Here is a 23,037-nt window from a genome sequence, read left to right as displayed (position 1 = left end):
GGGCGGTCTAGAGGCACTTCGGGCCTTTTAGACGAGATCGTGATCGACCCCCGTGGGTACACGAGGCACTTGGCCGCCAAGATCTTTGGGAATGAACGTCGAGACGCGAGCAGTGTCGACATTGTGGCAAATGACATTCGGAAGTTGTAGATTCCGTGACCGCTCTGTTACAAGTGCGGATCGTTGACCACTTCATTAAAGATTGCCCGAGGTTGTGCGAGCAGAATGTAGATCGAGTGGGAAACCGGGTGCTACCACGCCGAGGGAGACCATCTAGAAATACGGGCAATGCTAGTGGTGGTCGAGAGGATCTAGAGATGCTACGACCAGATCCGAGGCTCGGCGCTCTGCTAGGGCTTATGCTATACGTGCACGTGAGGATGGTTCCTCGCCGGATGTTATTACCGGTACTTTCACTCTCTTTGATACTAATGTGATTGCTTTGATTGACCCCGGTTCTACTCATTCTTATATATGCGAAACCTTAGCATCCAAAGAAGACTTTACCTATTGAGTCTATCGAGTTCGTAATTGGTGTCAAATCCCTTGGGTCGTTACGTGCTTGTCGACAAAGTGTGCAAGAAATGCCCCCTAGTAATTCGAGGTTCCTGTTTTTCGGCGGACTTGATGCTTTTGCCGTTCGATGAATTTGATGTTATTCTTGGTTTGGATTGGTTGACCGTGCATGATGCGGTTGTGAATTGCAAAAGGAAGACTATTGATTTGAGGTACGCAAATAACGAAATGATCCGAGTTGAGTCTACGGACTTGAAGGGGTTGCCAGCTGTAATATCATCAATGTTGGCCCAGAAATATGTAAGAAAAGGGTGCGAAGCATACCTTGCGTATGTACTTGATGATAAGGAGTTAGAAATAAAACCCGAATCTGTGCCGGTGGTTTGTGAATACCCGGATGTTTTTCCCGAAGAATTACCGGGTTTGCCACCTGTTCGGGAGATAGAGTTTGGTATTGAGCTTGTACCTGGGACCACACCAATTTCGGTAGCTCCGTATCGTATGGCACCAACGGAATTAAAAGAGTTGAAAGCTCAGTTGCAAGAGTTGGTGGATAGAGGTTTTGCTCGCCCGAGTTTTTCACCTTAGGGTGCACCGGTGTTGTTTGTGAAAAGAAGGGCGGAACCATGAGGTTGTGCATCGACTATCGTCACTTAACAAAGTGACAATAAAGAACAAATATCCGTTCACAGATCGATGATTTGTTCGATCAACTGAAGGGAGCCTCGGTGTTCTCAAAAATAGATTTGAGATCGGGCTATTATCGATTCTTGAATCCGAGATCGGACATACCCAAAACCGCCTTGAGCGAGATATGGTCACTACGAGTTCTTAGTGATGCCGTTTGGGCTCACTAATGCCCCTGCGGTATTTATGAATTTGATGAATCGGATCTTCAGACCGTATTTGGATCGGTTCGTAGTTGTGTTCATTGACGACATCTTGGTCTATTCAAGAGATGAGACCGAACATGCGGAGCACTTGAGATTAGTGTTGCAAATTTTACGGGATAAGCAGTTATATGCTAAGTTCGGCAAGTGTGAGTTCTGGTTAAGAGAGGTTAGCTTCTTGGGTCATGTGGTATCTGCATCGGGTATTCGAGTCGACCCGAGTAAAATTTCAGCCATACTTAACTGGAAGCCTCCGAGAAATATTACTGAGGATCGGAGCTTTTTGGGACTTGCCGGTTACTACCAACGGTTTGTAAAAGGATTCTCGATGATAGCCACACCCATGACTTAAACCGCTTGAGAAAGATGTCAAGTTGAATGGACGGAAAAGTGTCGAAAAGTTTCGATCAATTGAAAACTCATTTGTGGAAGCTCCAGATTAGTGCAGCCGAATCGGCAAAGAGTTTGTCATCTATAGTGACGCCTCCCTACTTGGGTTGGGTTGCGTATTGATGCAAGAAGGTCGAGTTGTGGCCTATGCGTCGAGACAATTAAAGCCACATGAGAAAAATTATCCGACCCATGATCTCGAATTGGCTGCCATCGTATTCGCCTTAAAGATATGGCGACATTACTTATTTGGTGAGAAGTGCCATGTGTATTCGGATCACAAAAGTCTCAAATATTTGATGACTCAAAGAGACTTAAATCTGCGACAAAGACATTGGCTCGAGTTGTTAAAAGATTATGAGCTTGTCATTGATTATCACCCGGGAAAGGCTAATGTGGTTGCGGACGCCTTAAGCCGAAATCACCGTTTGCTTTTACGGCGATGAATGTACACTTGTCTATTCTACCCGACAATGTGTTAGTAGCCGAATTAAAGGCCAAACCATCATTGATTCATCAAATTCGCGAAGCTCAGAAAGTCGACGATAAGCTGGTTGCAAGACAGGCTGAATGTGTTCCGAATGTGGAATCAGAGTTTCAAGTTGATGATGACGATTGTTTGAGGTTCAGAAATCATTTGTGTATTCCAAGAAATTCAGAACTTATTTCGATAATTCTGAACGAAGCCCATTATAGCCGAATGGCAATCCACCCGGGAAGTACGAAGATGTACAACGATTTGAAACGTCGATTTTGGTGGCATGGTATGAAACGAGACATCTCCGACTTTGTTTCGAGATGTTTAATATGTCAACAAGTGAAAGCGGAACATCAAGTGCCTTCAGGATTACTTCAGCCGATTACGATACCCGATTGGAAATGGGATCGAGTCACAATGGACTTTGTGTCCGGACTGCCATTGTCAGCAAGTAAAAAGGATGCGATTTGGGTTGTTGTTGATAGGTCGACTAAGTCGGCTCACTTTATCCCGCACGCACGGACTCTTCATTGGATAAACTTGCTGAATTGTATGTTTCTCAGTTGTGAGATTACACGGGTACCTATTTTTATTGTATCGGATAGAGATCCGAGATTCACCTCGCTATTTTGGAAGAAATTGCAAGAAGCCTTGGGCACCAAGTTGCATTTTAGCACCACTTTTCACCCCCAAACCGATGGTCAATTCGAGCGGATAATTCAGATACTTGAGGATATGTTGAGATGTTGCATCCTCGAGTTCAGTGGTTCATGGGAACGGTATTTACCTTTGATTGAATTTGCTTACAACAATAGTTTTCAATCAAGTATTAAGATGGCACCTTACGAGGCTTTGTATGATCGTAAATGCCGTACACCATTGTTTTGGACCGAGCTCGGTGAAAGTAAAATTTTCGGAGTTTATTTGATTAAAGATGCTGAACAGAAAGTAAAAGTAATCCGTGAAAATCTAAAGATAGCCTCCGATCGTCAGAAGTCGTACGCGGATCTGAAACGAAAAGACATTGAGTATCAGGTGGGAGATAAAGTGTTTCTTAAAGTTTCACCTTGGAAAAAGATACTCAGATTTGGGCGTAAGGGCAAGTTGAGTCCGAGGTTCATCGGGCCATATGAGATATCCGAACGAGTCGGTCCATTCGTGATCGTTTGATTTTGCCCCGAACTTGAAAGGATTCACGATGTCTTTCATGTTTCGATGCTCGACGCTATAGATCTGATCCGCTTAACGTAATTAGTCCATCGAGGTTAAAATTCAAGCCGATATGAGTTATGAAGAAGAACCGATTCGTATCCTAGCTCGTGAAGTGAAGGAGTTGCGAAACAAAAGGGTTCCGTTAGTAAAAGTGTTATGGCTCAAACACGGGATGGAAGAAGCTACTTGGGGAACCGAGAACTCTATGAAAGAGCGTTACCCAAACCTATTTACCGGTAAGATTTTCGAGGACGAAAATTTCTTAAGTGGGGGAGAGTTGTGACAGCCCAAAATTGACCCTAGTTGGGAAGTGGTTTCGGGACCACAAAACCGAGGCATAAAATAATTTAATATTCATTTTGATGCCTATGATATGTGTTAATTTGTGTGTGACATTTTTGATGATTTGATTTAGGGTCATAAATGTGAATTTCACTAAAAAGGACCTAGTAGTGAACTTTGAAAGTAGGATAGGGAAATGTGTGATGACTAATTAAAGCATGCATGCAAAACAATGGTCTTTCATGTCAAATACCCCCCTTTTATAAGTGGTGGCCGGCCATGACAAGGGAGGATGGGCAAAACATGTCATAGACATGTTTTGTTGGTGCAATATGGGAGGAAAAATTAAACTAAGGTGAGGAATAAAGAATTGAAAAAAAAAAGGGAGAGAAGGTATAATCCCCCCCATTGCCGTGAGTTGAAGGAAAAGAAGAAAAAAAATTTGTTCATCCTTTCTTTGAGCCAAAACTAGGAAGAAAATACAAAGAAGAAAAAGAAATGTGTGTGTTCATCCTTGAACATCTTTTGGCCGAAAATTGAAGGAAAAAGGGAAGAAGGGAGTGAAGCATTCGGCTATTCTAGGTCACTATTAAGGTAAGTTTGATGTTTTGCCATGAGATTCATGTATATTTTAGTAGTTAGCTTGAGTTCTAACTAGCCATGGTTCAAATCCTTACTATGTCATGGAGATGATATTCGCTAAGGTGAGATTGTGTTGATATCATTTGCATGCTAAAAGTGAAGCTTTGCAATGGTGCATGTGATGGTGGATTAATGATTATTGAATATTCTTTTAGCAATTTTGAGTGAGAGTTTGATAGATACTATGAGGTTAAACTTCATGACATTGTAAGCTTGTAAGTTGGATGATGAAATTCATGCTTTGTGAAGGTAAATGGTGTAGAAGGAGCATTCGGCCATAATGAAGATATATGAGATAGTCATAATCAGCCTTATGATTCGGCTCTTGCATGTATATATATATATATGTTTGCACATGATGTATTGGTATGACATATATACTATCTCAAGGCATATAATTACATATGATGGTGTTTCGGTTATGAAGTAAATGATTGATGCGTATTGAGTTACAATATGGAATGCGTTAGTTAGTAAAATGTATGCTGTTTTTGTGTGGTATTAAGTGTATAATTGGCCTCAACATGGACATGCATATTCGGCCACATGAGGGGAATTGGTGTGCATGCATTCGGTTAGAGGCAAGCATATTGATGCCTATTCTTGGCTTAGAAAGTTCGGCTAAGAGGAATATTAACTAATGTGTTGAGTTTGATTCATGATTTCGTACATATGTGACTTTGATGCCTAATGAGTATATATATTGGCTAAGTACCTTGAATTCCTCTTTCGATGCTCAAATGATTAAATCAATTTATTTGTTAAATTAAGCTCAAGAGGAAAGGGGAGCTAAATCCGATAAAGGGAAGGAAAAGGTAGTCGAGTAGCCGTCGAAATCGCTCGACCACGTCCGAAGTAAGTCTTCGAGTAATGAACCTACTTGAATTATATTGAAATGATTTGTCATATTATGGCGGACAGCCGAATGTGCGTAGGGACTAAGTTATAAAGTTAATTGAAATCATGCTCTTTGTGTGTGGCTATTGAGCCGAAATTGGAAAGGTTTGAAAAATATTTTGTGTTTGAGCCTTAGTAACGAAAATGAAATATGGATGTGTCGTGATTATTGATATATGTATACATGAGCATTTGAATGATACCCGGGCTAAGTCCCGAAAGCATTTATGCTAGTGATTATATCCGGGCTAAGACCCAAAGGCATTCGTGCGAGTTGTCATATCCGGGCTAAGACCCGAAGGCATTTGTGCAAGATACCAAATCCGGGTTGAGACCCGAAGGCAATTGTGCTTGTGGTTATATCCGGCTAAATTCCGAAGAAGCTCGGTTTGGAGGTGAGCGTTTTGGTGCGGTAATAAATTCAATTAATACGCTCGAAAAACCCATATGATAAGGTATGTTTACATGTGCATCGGAAAAGTCGATTCGTTTGAAATAGTGTTCGTTCGATCGACTAACGAACTTTCGGCTCTTAGATAGGTTGATACCTTGTGTGTGTATATGATTATGAGAATGTGTATTACTAAAGTGATTCATTTAGCTATGTGAATGTAATACTTTAGTCAAAGCTGATTTCATTACTTGAGACTTACTAAGCATTAAAATGCTTACCCCGCTGCTTTGGCTCCTTGTTTTATAGATTTTGCTCGTTCGCTATCGGATTCGGGATCATTGAAGTCAAGTCATCCACACTATCAAAGCCCCTTTTGGTACAAATTTTGGTTGAACTTTGAAATGGCATGTATAGGACTACCCTTTTGTTGTAGGTCATGTACCTTTCGGTTTTGTGTAAACTTAGATAGCCATGCGAAAATGGCTTATATCGTTTTAGCATAGTACTATAATCGTTTGTATGTTGATCATTATGAGGTATGGAATTGTTTTGAAACGATTAGCCATTGGAATGGTTAATCATGATCACACTTTGTGCTATGTATGCAAAAAGGGACAATTGAATCATGGAAATTATGAAATAGGTAAAGTCTACCTTAAAGGCAGATGCTGTCAGCAGCAGTGGTGTGGATGTGATAAATCACTAAAAATAGCAGGAATGGAATAAATTAGTGAATAAATTATGTAAATTCACCTTGATGAATCTACTTTCATATGGAAGAAACGAAACGGTCATATGAGTTGTATGTTAAGAGATATTTAGGTTTTCGTGAGACAGGGCCAGAACGGTTTCTGGACCCCCTGTTCCGACTTTGGAAATTCATTGTAAATTAACCAGGGATAATTAGGAGTCATGCAATATATGTATAGATTCCTATTTGAGTCTAGTTTCTATAGAAACAAACGGCATCAGTATTGAAGCCCTGTACGGAGAGATATTCAAGTTCTAATGCGCGAAGGTCAGTGTAGTCGACCCTTGTCACATGGGAGACTTTAACTAATAAACTGTACTAATTGGCCCAACCAAAAATTCTAGAATAAAATATGTAGATGGAAATCTGAGTCTAATTTCAGGGAAAAATTACGAAACTGATTTTCGAGCTTTGAAACTCAAGATATGTTTTTTAAAGCGACAGTGATGCAGTAACCAGCTTGTCTGGAAATTTTTAAATGGACTGTGAAAATGATTAAGTCAAGTTTGTGTGCACCTTGTGTTCGACTCCGGTAACGGACTCGGGTACGGGGTGTTACAGTGCTCGAGCCTACCAAATTGACACGGCCGTGTGGTTTGCCCGTGTGAAAAGGTCTAGGCCGTGTTGATTTTGTACTTTGGCCCATTTTCTCTGTTTTTGGCCCGTTTCTCATTCCTTTTGCTCTCCTATGCTCTCCTAAGTATAAAACATGAAATTAAAGCATTAGGAGCATCGAATTCACCAATTCTAATGGAAAATTATCCATAAAATATGTTAAGCATGGGGTAAAAATATGTATAAATTACGGTTTATCAAATCCCTAATGCAAATTATCCTAAGTATGCAAACTATATGAATGAAATAGATTTTAGAAAAATTAAACACAATTTGCAAAATTTATAACATAAATAAACTAGGACAATTACTTTAATTAAACTCAACTTGTTATCAACATGCTTAATAACATTCGGAAAAACATTTCGTGGCAACTCGATCTTTCATGAGTTTCAAAACCACATTAGGTCCTTTCAAAATCCTTTACTTAGTAAATATGCATTTTACTGATCCTTATTTACTAAGGGTTTATTAGGATTTGTGTGAGGTAACAGGGACGTGTTAGGTTTGAAATAGTTTAATCTCACAAATTAAAAAACTATGCCGATAACAGAGCTTGGTTAGAGTGGTTATGCAACCTATAATTTAATCGGGTTAGGATCTAAATTGAACATGCACATTTCAATTTTGTGTCCATTAGCCATAGTCTGGTTAGGATCGCTCAGCTAATTTAGGTGCATTTCAATCACGTATGAACGAAATACAGATTTGATTTTAATTGAAAACATGATCGATTGAGGCACAAACATTATAAGCATGAATCAAATAAATATTATTTAATCAAAGCAGTCATCCTAGCTTAAATAAAATTAAGCTAACATTGTTGTAAACAAGAAAAAAGAACACATAACAAACATTTTTAGATTAAATTAAAGAAAAGAAAGATTAAACCCAAATCAAAGTGGCTGTCACCCAAGATTATGACTAACTAGGCTGTTTCGCTTCTTTGCTTTACTCCTTTGCTGATGGCTCTCCAAGGTGACCGACCAAGGGCTCTTTAAGAGGCTTAATTGCTAAAATCTATATGAAGAGATGATGCTAGGCACGGGGAATGGAAAAGACTAGGAGAATTTGGAGAGAAGAGAGAATGATAAATGATGAGGGATGAGGGATGAGGGAATGAAGGGGTCATATTTATAGGTGAAGAGAGGTGGGTAGTTTGCTACAAATAGTTAGGTTTAGTCTTTTCAAATCTCTTCCTTGGATGGCCGGCCACAATTAGTGGAATTTGAGCTGATTTTTGCTTGATTTTTAAGCAATGCCATAATAACTCAGGACTAAGACTCGATCAATCATAAATCTTCGGGCAAATCTCTAATTTCTTCAACAATGCGAGGACCTTGTGTAATTAAACCAAAAAGTTCCTTGAAAGAATAGCCATGTGTAGCCGAATTTAGGTTGACTTGGTTTTCAATTTGGATGGTTTTGTAATCCAACAAAGCTATCAAACCTGTCCAAAATAAATTAATAAGAATAAAATGTGTCATTATGATTTGGCCAAATGTATTGGCTTGTAATTGTCGAAGGCTTGATGCGGTATTTGGCCATGTAACTTGGCTTATTTTGGTTGAATTGGTTGCAAGCTTATATATATATATATGCATACACGTGCAATTATGTCTTATGTGATGTGGTTTATAAATGCTTGGTAAAAGGTTGAATGTGGCTTAATGGTTTTGGCTGTTGAATGGTTAAGATTGGCTCGTTGGTATGATAGGAAAACTAAGTAAAATTATGCATGTTATTGGTAGCCATATTGAAACTTGTAGAATGTGAGTTGGTATGTAACAACCCGATTTTGAGTCTAGTCGGAACAGTGGTTTCGGGACCACAAATTCGATGCAAAAAAAATTATTTTTCTTATATTTTTATGGTCTAAATCTTTATGGAATGATTCTGTGAAAATTTTGTTCGAAAATTTTGACGTTTGAGCACTCAATTTAGCAAAATGGACTAATTTGCAAAAAGTGCAAAACTTGAGTTCTATATGCTAAAGCTATTTATTTTCCATGAGATTTTAAATTAGAGGTCCATGTTAGACATGTGTATATTTTGATGGCTAATGGTAGAAAATACATGTTTGTTGTTAGAAATATAACTTTTGCTAAGTGATTTTCGGTAAAAATGTCAAAAAGGACTTATTTGTAAAAAATTATAAAATGAGTAGTAAAAATGTGAAAGAATGGAAAATGTGGGCTGTTATAAACATGAAAGAGTTTCAGCTAGGCTTGAGTATTGAAGGAATTGAATACATTTCTTTTTACGAGCCTAGAGACTAAATTGTAAAAATATAAAACATTAAGGGCAAAAACATAATTTTTCCATAATATGATTTTTGGAATGAATTGAACAATGTGAATATTAAATGAGTTAAATTGTTATTATAGATCGAGAAAAACAAGGTTCGGACCTAGATCGAGGGAAAACAAAGTGTTTGACGATTAGGTCAAATTCTACTAATTTTTTTGTATTGAGGTAAGTTCGTATGTAAATAATGCATTTTTATATTTATGTATTAAATGTTTTAATATTGTATGAATTGTCATTGACTCTTTGGACGTATTTGACAAAGTTTCGACAAGCAAGAATTCCCTGTTAAGCCTTAGGAATAGAATAGGATACGAGTGACTGTCGCTAGGAACCCATGTGTATATGTGTTTATGTGATCCAGGTGCTGGTCTCGTACGTCCTACCAGTTGTTGGGTAGTCCAGCATGAGTTACAGATAACTGACAGCTTGTGTGAGCAACACTGTGCAGCTACATCCTCACTGGCAACTTGTGTGAGCAGGCCCGTGAATAGCTCGAAAAAAAGCCTCTATGTATTATGAAATATGAGGTAGCTTTGGCTACATACATGGAACTTATGTGCAAGATTTATGAGTATCCGTTAATATTCTAAGTGTTCAACAGGAATCTCAAAGTTGTGAAAGACTATGGTTATGTTGCGAGTTGGTAGAGGTATGTACATAAAACTCATACGTAACGAGCTCGATATGTGATGAACCCTTAGTAAGATTGTGATTGAGTAAGTTATGACTATAAAATTTTAATAACACTCATGCCAATTTTCATCATGTTAATCGTATATTAAATGTGTGGTTATGATGCTCATTATTTGCATAGGAACTTACTAAGCTTTATAGCTTCCTCCCCTTCCTTTCCCTTGGTTTATAGTGTCTGCAAGCTAGCTCAAGGATCAGAGATTGTTGGAGATCCACTAACACTATCAACAATTATTTTGGTATAAATGAATTTAACGTTTTGAGCTATGGCATGTATAGAGGACTTGGTTATTTTGTTATGTGTCATAATTGATTTGGCCAAATGTGTTGGCTTACATCAGTTGAAAGTTCATTTTGTATAAGGCCATTTGAAATTGGCTAATATTGGTATAACTATATTTATATGATGATGCCCTTCATAAATGTTGAAACTTGCTTGATTTGAGTTGATAAATATGTGATGTTTATGTGTGATAGATGGTAGCATGTGTATGATGTGTTGATGTCTTGGTTGTGGCTAATTTGGTTGTATGTATATGCTTGGATTGGTGCTATGATATGTTGTGTAGGTGTGTTCATAAAAGGGTGGCACAAAGGCTTGGTAAATAGCCTTATTTTTGTCCACATGGGTAGAAACATGAGCGGGTGTCTAGGCCGTGTGTGACACACGGTCTACCTCATAGTCATGAGTTCTAGCCGTGTGTTCTCTGCACCTTAATCTTGAGAAATAGACTGCTCAGAATTGAGCACACGGGCAGAGACACGGGTGTTTGTTACAGTCGTGTGGATGACACTGCTTCAGGCACGGGCGTGTGCCCTGGGCGTGTGAAGTCTGCAAATATTTAATGAAAAATCATGAATTTTAAATCAACCATACGGCCTACCACACAGGCGTTTGACTTGGCCGTGAGCCTTCAATTTGTTCTTGGGTGACAAACAGAGACTTACATGGGTTAGGGACACGGGCGTGTATGGCCACACGGCCTGCCCCCACGAGTGTGTCCCGTATCCACATGGGAGTGTGACCCCCGTTTAGTGAAAAATTTTCTAAGTGGTGCAAAATTTTCTAAAGTTCTTGGTTTAGTCCCGAACCACTTCTAATGCATGTTTTGAGCCTCGTAGGCTCGTATTAGAGACTTTATGAGTATTTGCAAATGGTTTGATTTGGATGAAAATTTATGGCTCGAAAATGTGTGTTTGTTTGTGTGATAAGTCATGTAATGCCTTGTACCCTCGAAAACGTAGCGTGTGTAAGAGTCTAGCTATACATGCCATATATGAACTGTGATGGTGTGATGATTCCTAACAATTTTAAACTATGTTCTCATATAGTAAATGGTTCCCGGCTGAGCTGGAGCTGATGATGTAAAAATAATGCACCAGCTCCCACTAAAAGGGCAGTGTCATCTGAAAATAGACCTCCCACGGTCAGCGAGGGAGGAGGGGCTAGGGAAGCCTTCCTCCACATGATGAATGAGTGGTATTCAGAGTTTTTTCGACCAAATCTGAATGCTCAACATCCTTCACCCCCTCCTTATCCTCAACTAATTCTTGTAGTTCCCTAAGGTATGGAGTTTGTAAGACAAGATAAGCCTCCGGTTGATAAGAATCGAAAGCAAGGGCTGATGAATTCAGGGCTAATGTAGATGATGACGCTTCTTGCTTAAGAATACTATCAGGGTATTTGATGAGTTATCATGTACACCCGAAGAATGCTTGAAATGTGCTATATCATTATTGAGGGACATAACATATCACTGGTGGAAGACCCTAGTATCTATGGTATTGAGAGAGAGGGTTACATGGGAATTCTTTCAAGTGGAATTTTGAAAGAAATATATCAGTCAACAGTTTATTGATTAGAAATGTAAAGAATTTCTTGAGCTGAAACAGGGTCGAATGTCAGTGACAGAGTATGAGTTAGAATTTGTCAAGCTCAATAAACATGCCTGAGAGTGTGTTTCCTCCGAGGCTTTTTTATGTAATTGTTTGAAGATAGGCTGAATGAGGACATCAGATTGTTAGTTGGAATCTTGGAACTAAAAGAATTTGTTGTATTGGTTGAACGAGCTTGCAAAACCAAAGAACTAAGCGAAGAGAAAGAAAAAGCCGAGAGTGAGACTAGAGGTGCAAGAAAAAGGCTGATGAGTAGGTCATTTCAATCTCAGTCAAAGAAATCTAGAGAAATGAATTCTCATTTGACTGTATCAGCTGGGTATTTGCACAGAGACTACGGGAAACAATATTCGAGTTTTAAATCTCAAGCTACTTCAATGGCATGTGTGGATAATGTTAAGTCTAACAGACCCGAATGTCAGCACTATGGAAGAAGACATCCAAGCGAGTGTAGGATGAATGACAAAGCTTGTTTCAAATGTGGTTTTGAAGAGCATTTTATTCGAGATTGTCCTAAGATGGCTGAGAAAGAACAATTTCCAAGTGTAAGGCTGAGTAATACTACCAATAGAGGTAGGCCACCGAGAAATACTGGAATGGAACTAGTAGTAAGGGTGTGACAAAAGATAGAGCTGTGAGATCTGAGGCCAGAGCACCTTCTAGAGCTTATGCGATTCGTGCACGTGAGGATGCGTCATCTCCCGATGTGATTACTAGTACATTTTCTCTTTATGATGCTAATGTTATTACATTAATTGATCTTGGATAACTCATTCTTATGTTTGTGTGAATTTGGTATCTAGTAAGAGTTTGCTTGTTGAGTCTATTGAATTTCTGATTAAAGTGTCAAACCCCTTAGGAAAATATGTGCTAGTTGATAAAGTTTGCAAGAATTGTCTTTTGATGATTCAAGGTCACTATTTTTCAGCTGACTTAATGTTGTTGCCATTTGATGAATTCAATGTTATTTTGGGTACGGACTAGTTGACACTGGATGATGCTATAGTAAATTGTAGACAGAAAACTATTAAATTGAGATGTGAAAATGGTAAGGTTGTTTGGGTTGAAACCAATGAATCAAGTGAATTACCTATTGTGATTTCATTTATGTTTGCTCATAGGTATGTAAGGAAAGGTTGTGAAGCTTACCTTGCTTATGTGTTGAATACAAATATGTCTAAATTGAAAATTGAATCAGTGCTGATAGTTTGTGAATATCTGGTTGTCTTCCCAGAAGAGTTGCCATAGTTACCACCGGTCAGAGAAGTGGAGTACAAGTTAAATATTTATCATACAATTCAGAAAATAATAAGAAGATTCGTCTTAGGTTTCATTCCCCTTAGGTATTTAGGGGATTTAGTTCATAACTAAAAAGGAAAATATCTCAGAAGAATAATGACTACAAAACATAAAGAAAACCCAAAACTCCTGATGGAAGTTGAGGGGAGATCTTCAGTCTTGATGATGAAACCGGCTACTGAGATGGATCAATTGACTTTCTTCGAGTAATTCCTTCCTTTCTATCCTTGCCCCCTTACTTTCCTCCTCTAGGGTGTATTTATAGGCTTTAGAATGCCTAGAAGCCCTCAAAATTGGCCTTTTCTGAATTGGACTCAACTTGGGCTCGACAGGGACACGCCTGTGTGACATGCCTGTGTGAGTCGTGCTTCGAATCTGTCAAATTGACACGGCCGTGTGGTCTGCCCGTGTGAGGAGCTCTAAGCTGTGTTGAGTTCATACTTTGGCCCATTTTTCTCTGTTTTTGGCCCGTTTCTCATTCCTTTTGCTCTCCTATGCTCTCCCAAGTATAAAACATGAAATTAAAGCATTAGGAGCATCGAATTCACCAATTCTAATGGAAAATCATCCATAAACTGCGTTAAACATTGGGTAAAAATATGTATAAATTACGTTTTATCAAATACCCCCACACTTAAGCATTTGCTTGTCCTCAAGCAAAATCCTCAACTCATAATCAAAATAAATCCTTCTCAACTTATAATTTCTATCGATAATATCTCAAAAAAATCCACAAGTAATCGTACATTGAGAATTCAACTAAAAGAACATCAAAGTATCAAACATTCCAAGTTGAGCATTTTATCCTGAAAACATAGGTGTCTCTCCTCATCTAAGTAATTACCTTTGATTCAGAATATCACAGAGTTTCACATCCTCACTAAAGATTCACTCAAATCACTCGAGGTGTTTAAGGACAATAAATGAAGCACTCAATAGTTAATAATGAAAAGTCATTACCATAGGCTTGTATGAAAATCAAATCTCCGCCACTTATAAATTAGGATGAAACATTAATCAAAAGGTCTTTAGAGGGTTATAACGCGGCTTGGTTTAGGGGTATGGTCACAAGCTGAAAGAAAAGGTTAGAATCGAGATTGAATTGAAAAATTACCTAAGTAGAAAAATAGCTAGTCATCAATTACGTACAACAGAGCTTTTCTTAGAATATGGAATTTAACTTCTTTGGCTCAGAAGATTACTACTACTAAGATGCATACATTTGTTTTCTTTTTTTTTTTTAAGAACAAGTTAAACTACAAAGTAGAATAAAACATAGCTAAGCAACTATTTCAATTCCAATCTCGACAAAAATGGGGATCAAATTAATTTTGGGGATTTCAACAATAATGGGTTAAGGGTTAATATTAAGGGTAATACAAGAAATGGCTTGTTAGCTCAATGAGGTTTCCTAAGGGTTAATCGTGGGAGTAGGCTTTTCATGGAATGAGTGGGTTAATCCTAAGTGCCTTTCTCATTTTGACATATCAAATCAAATAGTGTGGTCTTGACATGCATTATCAAGCAAGTTATAGAATAACAACTCAATACTGACGCACTCAAAGCAATAACAAAAGTGAGCATGAAAAAATTAATAGATGCTCAAAAGGCTAAAAAATCTCACAAAAATTATGGCTTTTTGATGTTTAAGACTAGTGAATTCCAACTCAAAGTAATACCTAAACTTTGGGGAAACAACCTAAAACTTTAAATTCTTAAAAATCAACTTATCATGTTTGATTCTCTAATGTCTTAAAGTTTAAACAATCAATGCATAAATTCCTATCTTTTAATTTAAGATATATAAATCAAAATCATAAATCATTCAAAATTTATCCTAAATACGATATGAGAGCTTTTCAAGAGAACAAGGCGGTCATTTAGGGATTTTTCTGATAGTGAAATAAATACCCCCACCCTTATGATGTACATTGTCCTCAATATACAAAGATAGCTATTTTGACAAATGTAAGTGTAAGTTCATAAGATAGGGAGAAAAGTGAAACTTCTTGAGTTAAAAATGGATGAAATTCCTAGATTAGTGAGAGCGAGTTGTTGGAAATAAAGCTGGAGGACAAAAATGATTCTGAAGGACAAAAGGAGAATTGGGGGACTAATTTGATAGTAATCATAAAAATAAGCCGTGTTTAAAAAACAAAAGAATCTTCGGAAATTAATAAAAGAAAAATAAAATAAGATAGATAATCTGATTTTTCAAGTGGCACGGTTGGTTCACACGCCCATATGGATCGTTTCCTGCCCGTTTCTGTCATGAAGTGGGATGTCGTCACACGGCCTTCGGGCATGCCCGTGTGTATAGGTCGTGTGGCTACACGATCATGTTACATGACTGGGTGTGATGTGGTTTGCTTCTCCCACAGTCGTCTAGCTCTGCGCACGCCCGTGTTATTTTGACAGTGTTGTCCACGGGTGCAAGACACGGGCATGTCGAACACCCGTGTTGATTTGACAGGTTCAGCCATGAGTTCTAGACACGGACGTGTCGCATGCTCATGTTGTTTTGGCAGGTACGCCCATGGCCATGTCGCACGGCCGTGGCTAGTTATCGTAGCCCGTGTTGGGGAAATCTTTGCCCTGTTTTCACACAGCCCTAAGCACTCCCGTGTGCTTGGTCGTGTCTATGCGGAAAAGCTTGTATTCAAGATCTCTGTTAGTAAGTTAGGTGTTAAATACTAAAATTTAAGGAAGTTAATATAGTTAGTGCTCGGGTTGCCTCAGAGAAGAGCTAATTTATAGTCTAAGCTTGACTTACCTTTCCATTGAATGGTCATAGTGGTTGAAGGAGTTTATACTCCTCATTCCTGCTATCATTCTTATCAAAATAAGGTTTCAGACGGGTGTTGTTTACCTTAAAAGTGTCGAACTTGGGATGACTTACCTCGACTGTACCGAATGGAAAAATGCTAAGTACCGTAAGAGGAATTTCTTCATTCAGTGTGGTAGTGACAATGTAAGGATCTGCGACATCTAATAAGACTTTATCTCCAACCTTAAGTTGATTTGGAAAGGTATTGAGCTCGTTCTGGCGTAGTTTTGGTTTATAGTGTGTTCTCGGTTTGTGCGTCCGCCATTCATCTAACTCCTCGATTTGTAACCTTCGATCTTCATGAACAGGTCCTCTACTATTTCTTGAGAATGACTCATGTGCTTCCTTCATACTCATTTCCTACAAATAGGTTGTACCATATTGTCAGTTTTAGTAGAATGGGTTAAACGATCACCTTCAATTTTCGATGTGTTGCCAGAATTGCGAGCTTGAAGGGTGATTGTTTCGTCTCCCACACGGATTGTGAATTCACCTGTAACAACACCAATGATCGTTTTAGTAGTTGCTAAAAAGGGCCTTCCTAGAATTAAAGGAGTATTGCTATCCTCTTCTATGTCTAGAATAATGAAGTCCATGGGAAATATAAATTTATCGATTTTGACTAGCACATCTTCAATAATACCCTTAGGAAATATTATAGTTTTATCTGCTAATTGAATGCTCATCCTAGTTTGTTTGGGTTTCCCAAGATCTAATTGTTTGAATATTTTGTAAGGCATGACGTTAATACTAGCCACTAAGTCAGCTAATGCATTATTAACATCTAAATTACCAATTAAGCAAGGAATTGTAAAACTTCCTGAATCTTTTAATTTGTTTGGTAGTTTGATTTGCAGAATAGCTGAGCAAACTGCGTTTAGCTCCACCTGCGACGCCTCGTCCAACTTCCGCTTATTTGCTAAAAGCTCCTTTAAAAATTTCATTGCATTTGGCATCTATGATAGAGCTTCAATAAACAGTAAGTTAATGTGTACCTTTTTTAAGAGTTTAAGGAAATTACCAAACTGTTCATCTGAGCGGTCTTTCCTTGTCGCGTTGGGGTATGGCACACGAGGTTTATATTCGACATTCACTGATTTGTTTTTATTATGACCTACTTCACCTTAACCTCTATTTACCATAGTTTCTTGCCTCGGTTCTAGCTCAAGCTCAACGAATCCTTCTTCATCCTGAAATTAATCGCGTTGAGTTGTTCCCTTGGGTTGGGTTCAGTATTACTTGGCAAGCTACCTTGTGGTCGTTCGAAGATTAGTTTGGAAAGCTGGCCTATCTAAGTTTCAAGCCCTTGGATCAACACTTGTTGATTTTTAAGTGCTGTCTCGGTGTTCTAGTACCGGGTTTCTGACACCGAGATAAATTTAGATAGCATCTCTTCAAGTTTCAGTTTCTTCTCTTATTGGTAGGGTGGTTGTTGGAAGCCTAGAGGATGTTGTGGTCTTTGACTTCCCTGACCACCCTACGAGAAATTTGGGTGGTTCCTCCAACCTGTATTGTAAGTGTTACTGTATGGATTATTTTGAGATCGAGGACTATTACCCATGTAATTTAACTGCTCATTATCCATGTTGTGGCCATAAGGCTGGTATTCCAAATTGCTTGATCCAGCTCCACTTGCTTCGCACTACATTACTGGGTGAACCTGTGAAGAAATAAGAAAACCATCAATTTTCTTATTCAAGAGTTTTACCTGATTAGATAGCATGGTGACCGAATCGATGTTATAAACACCTGCTGTTTTCGTTGGTTTTGTCCTCATGACTTGCCATTGATAGTTATTCAGTGACATCTCCTCTATAAACTTATAAGCATCTTCAGGTGTTTTATTATTGATAATTCCGCCAGTAGCTGCATCAACCATTTGCCGAGTCGAAGGATTCAGGCCATTATGGAACGTTTGAATCTGAACCCAAAGCGGTAACCCATGGTGAGGGCACCTTCTCAGTAAGTCCTTGTATCTCTCTCATGCATCGTAAAGAGTTTCTAAGTCCATCAGCACAAACGAAGAGATATCATAACGTAATTTGGCCGTTTTAGCTGGCGGGAAATATTTTAATAGAAATTTTTCTGTCATTTGTTCCCAAGTAGTGATTGACCCTCGTGGTAATGAGTTCAACCACTGTTTAGCTTTCTTCCTCAATGAAAAAGGGAATAACCGAAGACAAATGGCATCATCAGAAACACCATTAATTTTAAATGTATCGCATAGTTCCAAAAAGTTTGCTAAGTGAGGGTTGGGATCCTCATCCCGCAAACCGACAAACTGAACAAATTGTTGTATCATTTGAATAGTGTTAGGTATTAGTTCAAAAGTATTTGCAGCTATAGCAGGTCTAACTATGCTCGATTCAGTTCCTGTTAAAGAAGGTTTAGCATAATCATACATAGTGCGTGGAGTAGGATTTTGATTAACCGCAATTACAGGAGGTAGCTGATTGTCTTGGTTTTCAGCCATCTCTTCAGTTGGGGGTTGAGTATCATCCTTTTGCTTGTTCTCTGCGTATCTTATGCTTCGCCTTATTCCTCTTTGGTTTCTGCGAAATGTGCGATCGATTTCTTTGTCAAAAAGTAGTGGTCCTTACGGGTTTCTTGTAGTTATAAACTATAGAAACCTACAAAGAGAAAGAAAATGTAAATTAATAAATAATAATAAAAAATTAAATTAAATTAAATTGCAAGAAAAATAAATGGCTAAAGTAATAAAAATTGAGCATTCCTAAAATCTTAGTTCCCCAGCAATGGCGCCAAAAACTTGATTGCGTGATTTTGTGTGATAAGTTTTATATATTTATAATTAATCGTTCTTGAAACTAACTATTATCGCAATGTAGGCAAGTGTACCTATCGAACAGTAGTATAGTTTTAGCAAGACCGGATTGTCGAACCCAAATGAACTAAAAGTACTAGTAATGACTGTCTTTTTATTATCTAGCCTAAAAATAAGGTGGTTTTATTTTAACTAACTAATTAACTAATCTAATAATTCACAGAGAATGGAATTGGGGGATTACTTTTGGAAAACAATTGAATTAAGACAATACCTAATGAAAAATCCACATAGACTGTACTTGTTATTCTGGCTCCGAATCAGACGATTTATTCATTTAACTTGTTCCGTAGAGATCCCTAAGTTATGTTATTATTCCTATTCAAGACTAATAATTTCTAATCCCTAAATTGAATAATTGAGACTTTTCTCTAATTAACACTCTATGGTTGTGTTATCTCGATCAATGGATCCCCTATTAGGTTTCACCCGAATCCGGCAAAATCTTGTCACCCTATCTCTAGGCGCGCAATCAACTCCTCTTAATTATGAGAAATGTACTCTTAGACAAGGTCTATTCCTCCTCTGAATAAGAGCTTATCTTGAATCAGTATCCTGGGATATCAAAACAAGAATTAAGAACACATATTTTAGAACACATAATTAAGAACAAGTTAATTATTTATCATACAATTCAGAAATTAATAACAAGATTCGTCTTAGGTTTCATTCCTCTTAGGAGATTTAGTTCATAACGAAAAAGGAAAACATCTCAGAAGAATAATGACTACAAAACATAAAGAAAACCCAAAACTCCTGAAGAAAGTTAAGGGGAGAAATTCAGTCTTGATGATGAAACTAGCTTCTGAGATTGATCAATCAGCTTCCTTCGAGTAATTCCTTCGAGTAATTCCTTCCTTCCTCTCCGTGCCCCCCTTACTTTCCTCCTCTAGGGTGTATTTATAGGCTTTAGAATGCCTAGAAGCCCTCAAAATTGGCCTTTTTCGAATTGGACTCAACTTGGGCTCGACAGGGACACGCCCGTGTGAGTCGTGCTTCGAATCTGCCAAATTGACACAGCCGTATGGTCTGCCTGTGTTGAATTCATACTTTGTCCTATTTTTATTTATTTTTGGCCCGTTTCTTATTCCTTTCGCTCTCCTGTGCTCTCCTAAGTATAAAACATGAAATTAAAGCATTAGGAGCATCGAATTCACCAAATCCAATGGGAAATCATCTATAAAATGCGTTAAACATGGGGTAAGAATATGTATAAATTACGGTTTATCATCTTGCACACCTGAGGAGTGCATGAAGTGTATTGTGTCACTCTTGTGAGACTCGACCTAGCAGTGGTGGAACACCCTTGTGTCGGTTGTACTAAGGGAAAGGATTACATGGGAGTTCTTCCAAGAGGAATTCCAAAAGAAGTATATTAGTCAGAGGTCTATAGATCAAAAGAGAAAGGAATTTCTAGAATTGAAACAAGGCCGAATGACAGTAACTGAATATGAGAGTGAGTTCGTAAGGCTCAGCAAATACACTAGGGAGTGCGTATCAACCGAAGCCATCATGTGCAAGAGATTTGAGGATGGATTGAATGAAGACATCCGATTATTGGTTGGCATCTTAGAGTTTAGAGAGTTTGTGATGCTGGTTGAAAGGGCTTGTAAGGTCAAAGAATTAGCCAAAGAAAAGAGAAAAGCTGAGATTGAGTCTTGTGACTCAAGGGAGAGACAGATGGGGAAATCACACTAGTCCTCATCTAAGAGATTGAGAGAGTTCACTACTCGATTAAATGCTTCAGTGGGAGTTTTGAGAAGAAATAAGAATAAGCATCATACGGTGTCTAAAGCTCAAACCATTTTTTTTTCGAGTGTCGGTAATGCTTGACCAAACAGACCAAAATGTTCACACTATGATAGACGCCATTTTGGTGAGTGTCGAGGGAATGAAAGAGCCTATTTCAAATGTGGGTCACTAGATCATTTTATTCATAGTTGTCCCGAGATGGTCGAGAAAGATAGAGATCAAGGTGTGAAATCAGGTAATGCTCTTTCGAGGGGTAAACCACAAAAGAGCCCGGGAGGTGGGGTAGCAACCGATGTGCGCTTAGAGATTCCACTGTGAGGTCTGAGGGCCGGGCGCTTGCAAGGACTTATGCTATTCGAGCTCGCGAGGAGGCATCGTCACTAGATGTGATTACGGGTACCTTCTCTCTTCATGATATTTCTGTTATTGCTTTGATAGATCCGGGGTCTACCCATTCGTATGCTTGTATGAAAATGATGTCTAGCATGGATATGTCTGTCGAGTCTACAGAATTTATGGTAAAGGTGTCAAACCCATTAGGCAAGCATGTATTAGTTGACCGAGTATGTAGAAATTGTCCCTTGATGATTAGAGGTCAGTTTTTTCCTGCCAACCTCATGTTATTACCGTTTGATGAATTTTCTGTTATCCTTGGTATGGATTGGTTGTCTACCCATGATGTCATAGTAAATTATGGGAAGAAATTCATTGAAATGAAATGTGAAAATGGGGATATTCTTCGGGTTGAATCAGGTGAACTAGATGGATTACCTATAGTGATTTCTTCTATGACCTCTAAGAAATATATGAGAAAAGGGTATGAGTCTTATCTCGTATTTATGTTGAATACCCAAGTGTCGAAGGTAAATATTGAGTCAATGCCTGTGGCATGTGAGTTTTTGGATGTGTTTCCAGGGGAGTTGCTCGGACTGCCTCTAGCTAGGGAAGTCAAATTTGGTATTGAGTTAGTCCCTGGTACTGCACCTATACCGATTGCCTGTAACACCCTCACGCCCAAAACCGTCACCGGAGTCAAGCTTGAGGTGTTACTAAACTTATCTTACCTTTTAAACAACTCTAAACCACTTATTTTAATTTTCGGAATAAACTATTTTTCTGCATCATGGTTGCTTAAAAATTCATTTCTCGAGTTTCAAAACTCAAAATTAAGATCTGTAAATTTTTCCTGAAACTAGACTCATATATCAATCTACTAATTTTTTTCTAGAATTTTTTACTTAGCCAATTAGTACAGTTTATTAGTTAAAGTTACCCCTGTTTCAGAATTCGACTGCACTGACCTCTACTTACTTTGAACCACTTTTCTCTCTGTAAAAAAATCATATGACTATACCGTTTGTTTCTATTAAAACTAGATTCAATAAGGATTCTAACCATATAAAGTAAACCACCTAATTCTTTTTTTAAAATTTACAGTGAATTTCTAAAGTTGGAATAGGGGATCCAGAAATCGCTCTGAACCTATTTCACCAAAACTCAGATACCCTATAAAATACAAAACCTTTACCTGTTTTGCTTATTTCATATGAAAATACACACAACGAGATTTAATTTCATATACTATTCACCATCAACCCATGTCTCTACAATTTCTTGTGATTTTTCAAAATCCCGTTATTTCTGATACTTGAGTCTGTTTTTAAGTTACTTTCACATTTTTTCTTAGTTTTCATGTGATAGTTACTACTTAATCATACATACTATTAAACATGTATATCATTAGCCACTCTATTAGCTAATCACTAGCAAGTATTTACACATCATTCATTGATCATATCATATCAAAAGAAACCAAGTTCCTATACATGCCATACACAAAACGAAATGTCTAACTATACCAATGTGATTTCTTCGATAGTGTGATCGGGTCTCCGACGTTTCCTTCGATCCCTGAGTGGCTTGATAAAAACTATAAAAAAAAAAGAAAATAAAGAGAGTAAGCACTAGGCTTAGTAAGCTTACAAGCAAATAAATTACAACATTCAACATAATGAATAATTATACATAATGTCACCTAGCCTCATAAACTTTCTTTACTTCTCATTTTCTACCTTCTTCTTTACTCACTTACCTTCTTTCTTACCTGACCTTTCACTATTCATAAATATAATCTACCTTCCCTTTTGCTGATAATTCACTGTAATTTAACGTGTACAATGACCCGTTGAACCACTCGGAATACTAAGGATACTAGGTCGCTCCTCGCTCATCAATATCTCGCTAATGCCATGTCTTCGACATGGACTTACATGAATTATTCCTGTCTCCAATGCCATATATATATATATATATAATATGGGCTTACATGGCTCATTCCTATCTCCAAA

General features: G+C 38.0%; 1 non-coding gene across 1 annotated transcript; it reads left to right on the top strand.

The window, feature by feature from the left end:
- Nucleotides 1-18,029: 18,029 nt before the first annotated feature.
- Nucleotides 18,030-18,136, top strand: LOC128294519 (small nucleolar RNA R71). Its single transcript, XR_008284828.1, has one exon. It is a non-coding gene; the product is annotated as a small nucleolar RNA R71 (small nucleolar RNA).
- Nucleotides 18,137-23,037: the final 4,901 nt, after the last annotated feature.

This window comes from Gossypium arboreum, chromosome 6 (assembly GCF_025698485.1).
Source record: "Gossypium arboreum isolate Shixiya-1 chromosome 6, ASM2569848v2, whole genome shotgun sequence".
Taxonomy (NCBI): domain Eukaryota; kingdom Viridiplantae; phylum Streptophyta; class Magnoliopsida; order Malvales; family Malvaceae; genus Gossypium; species Gossypium arboreum.
This window is presented reverse-complemented; position numbering and strand designations above follow the sequence as displayed.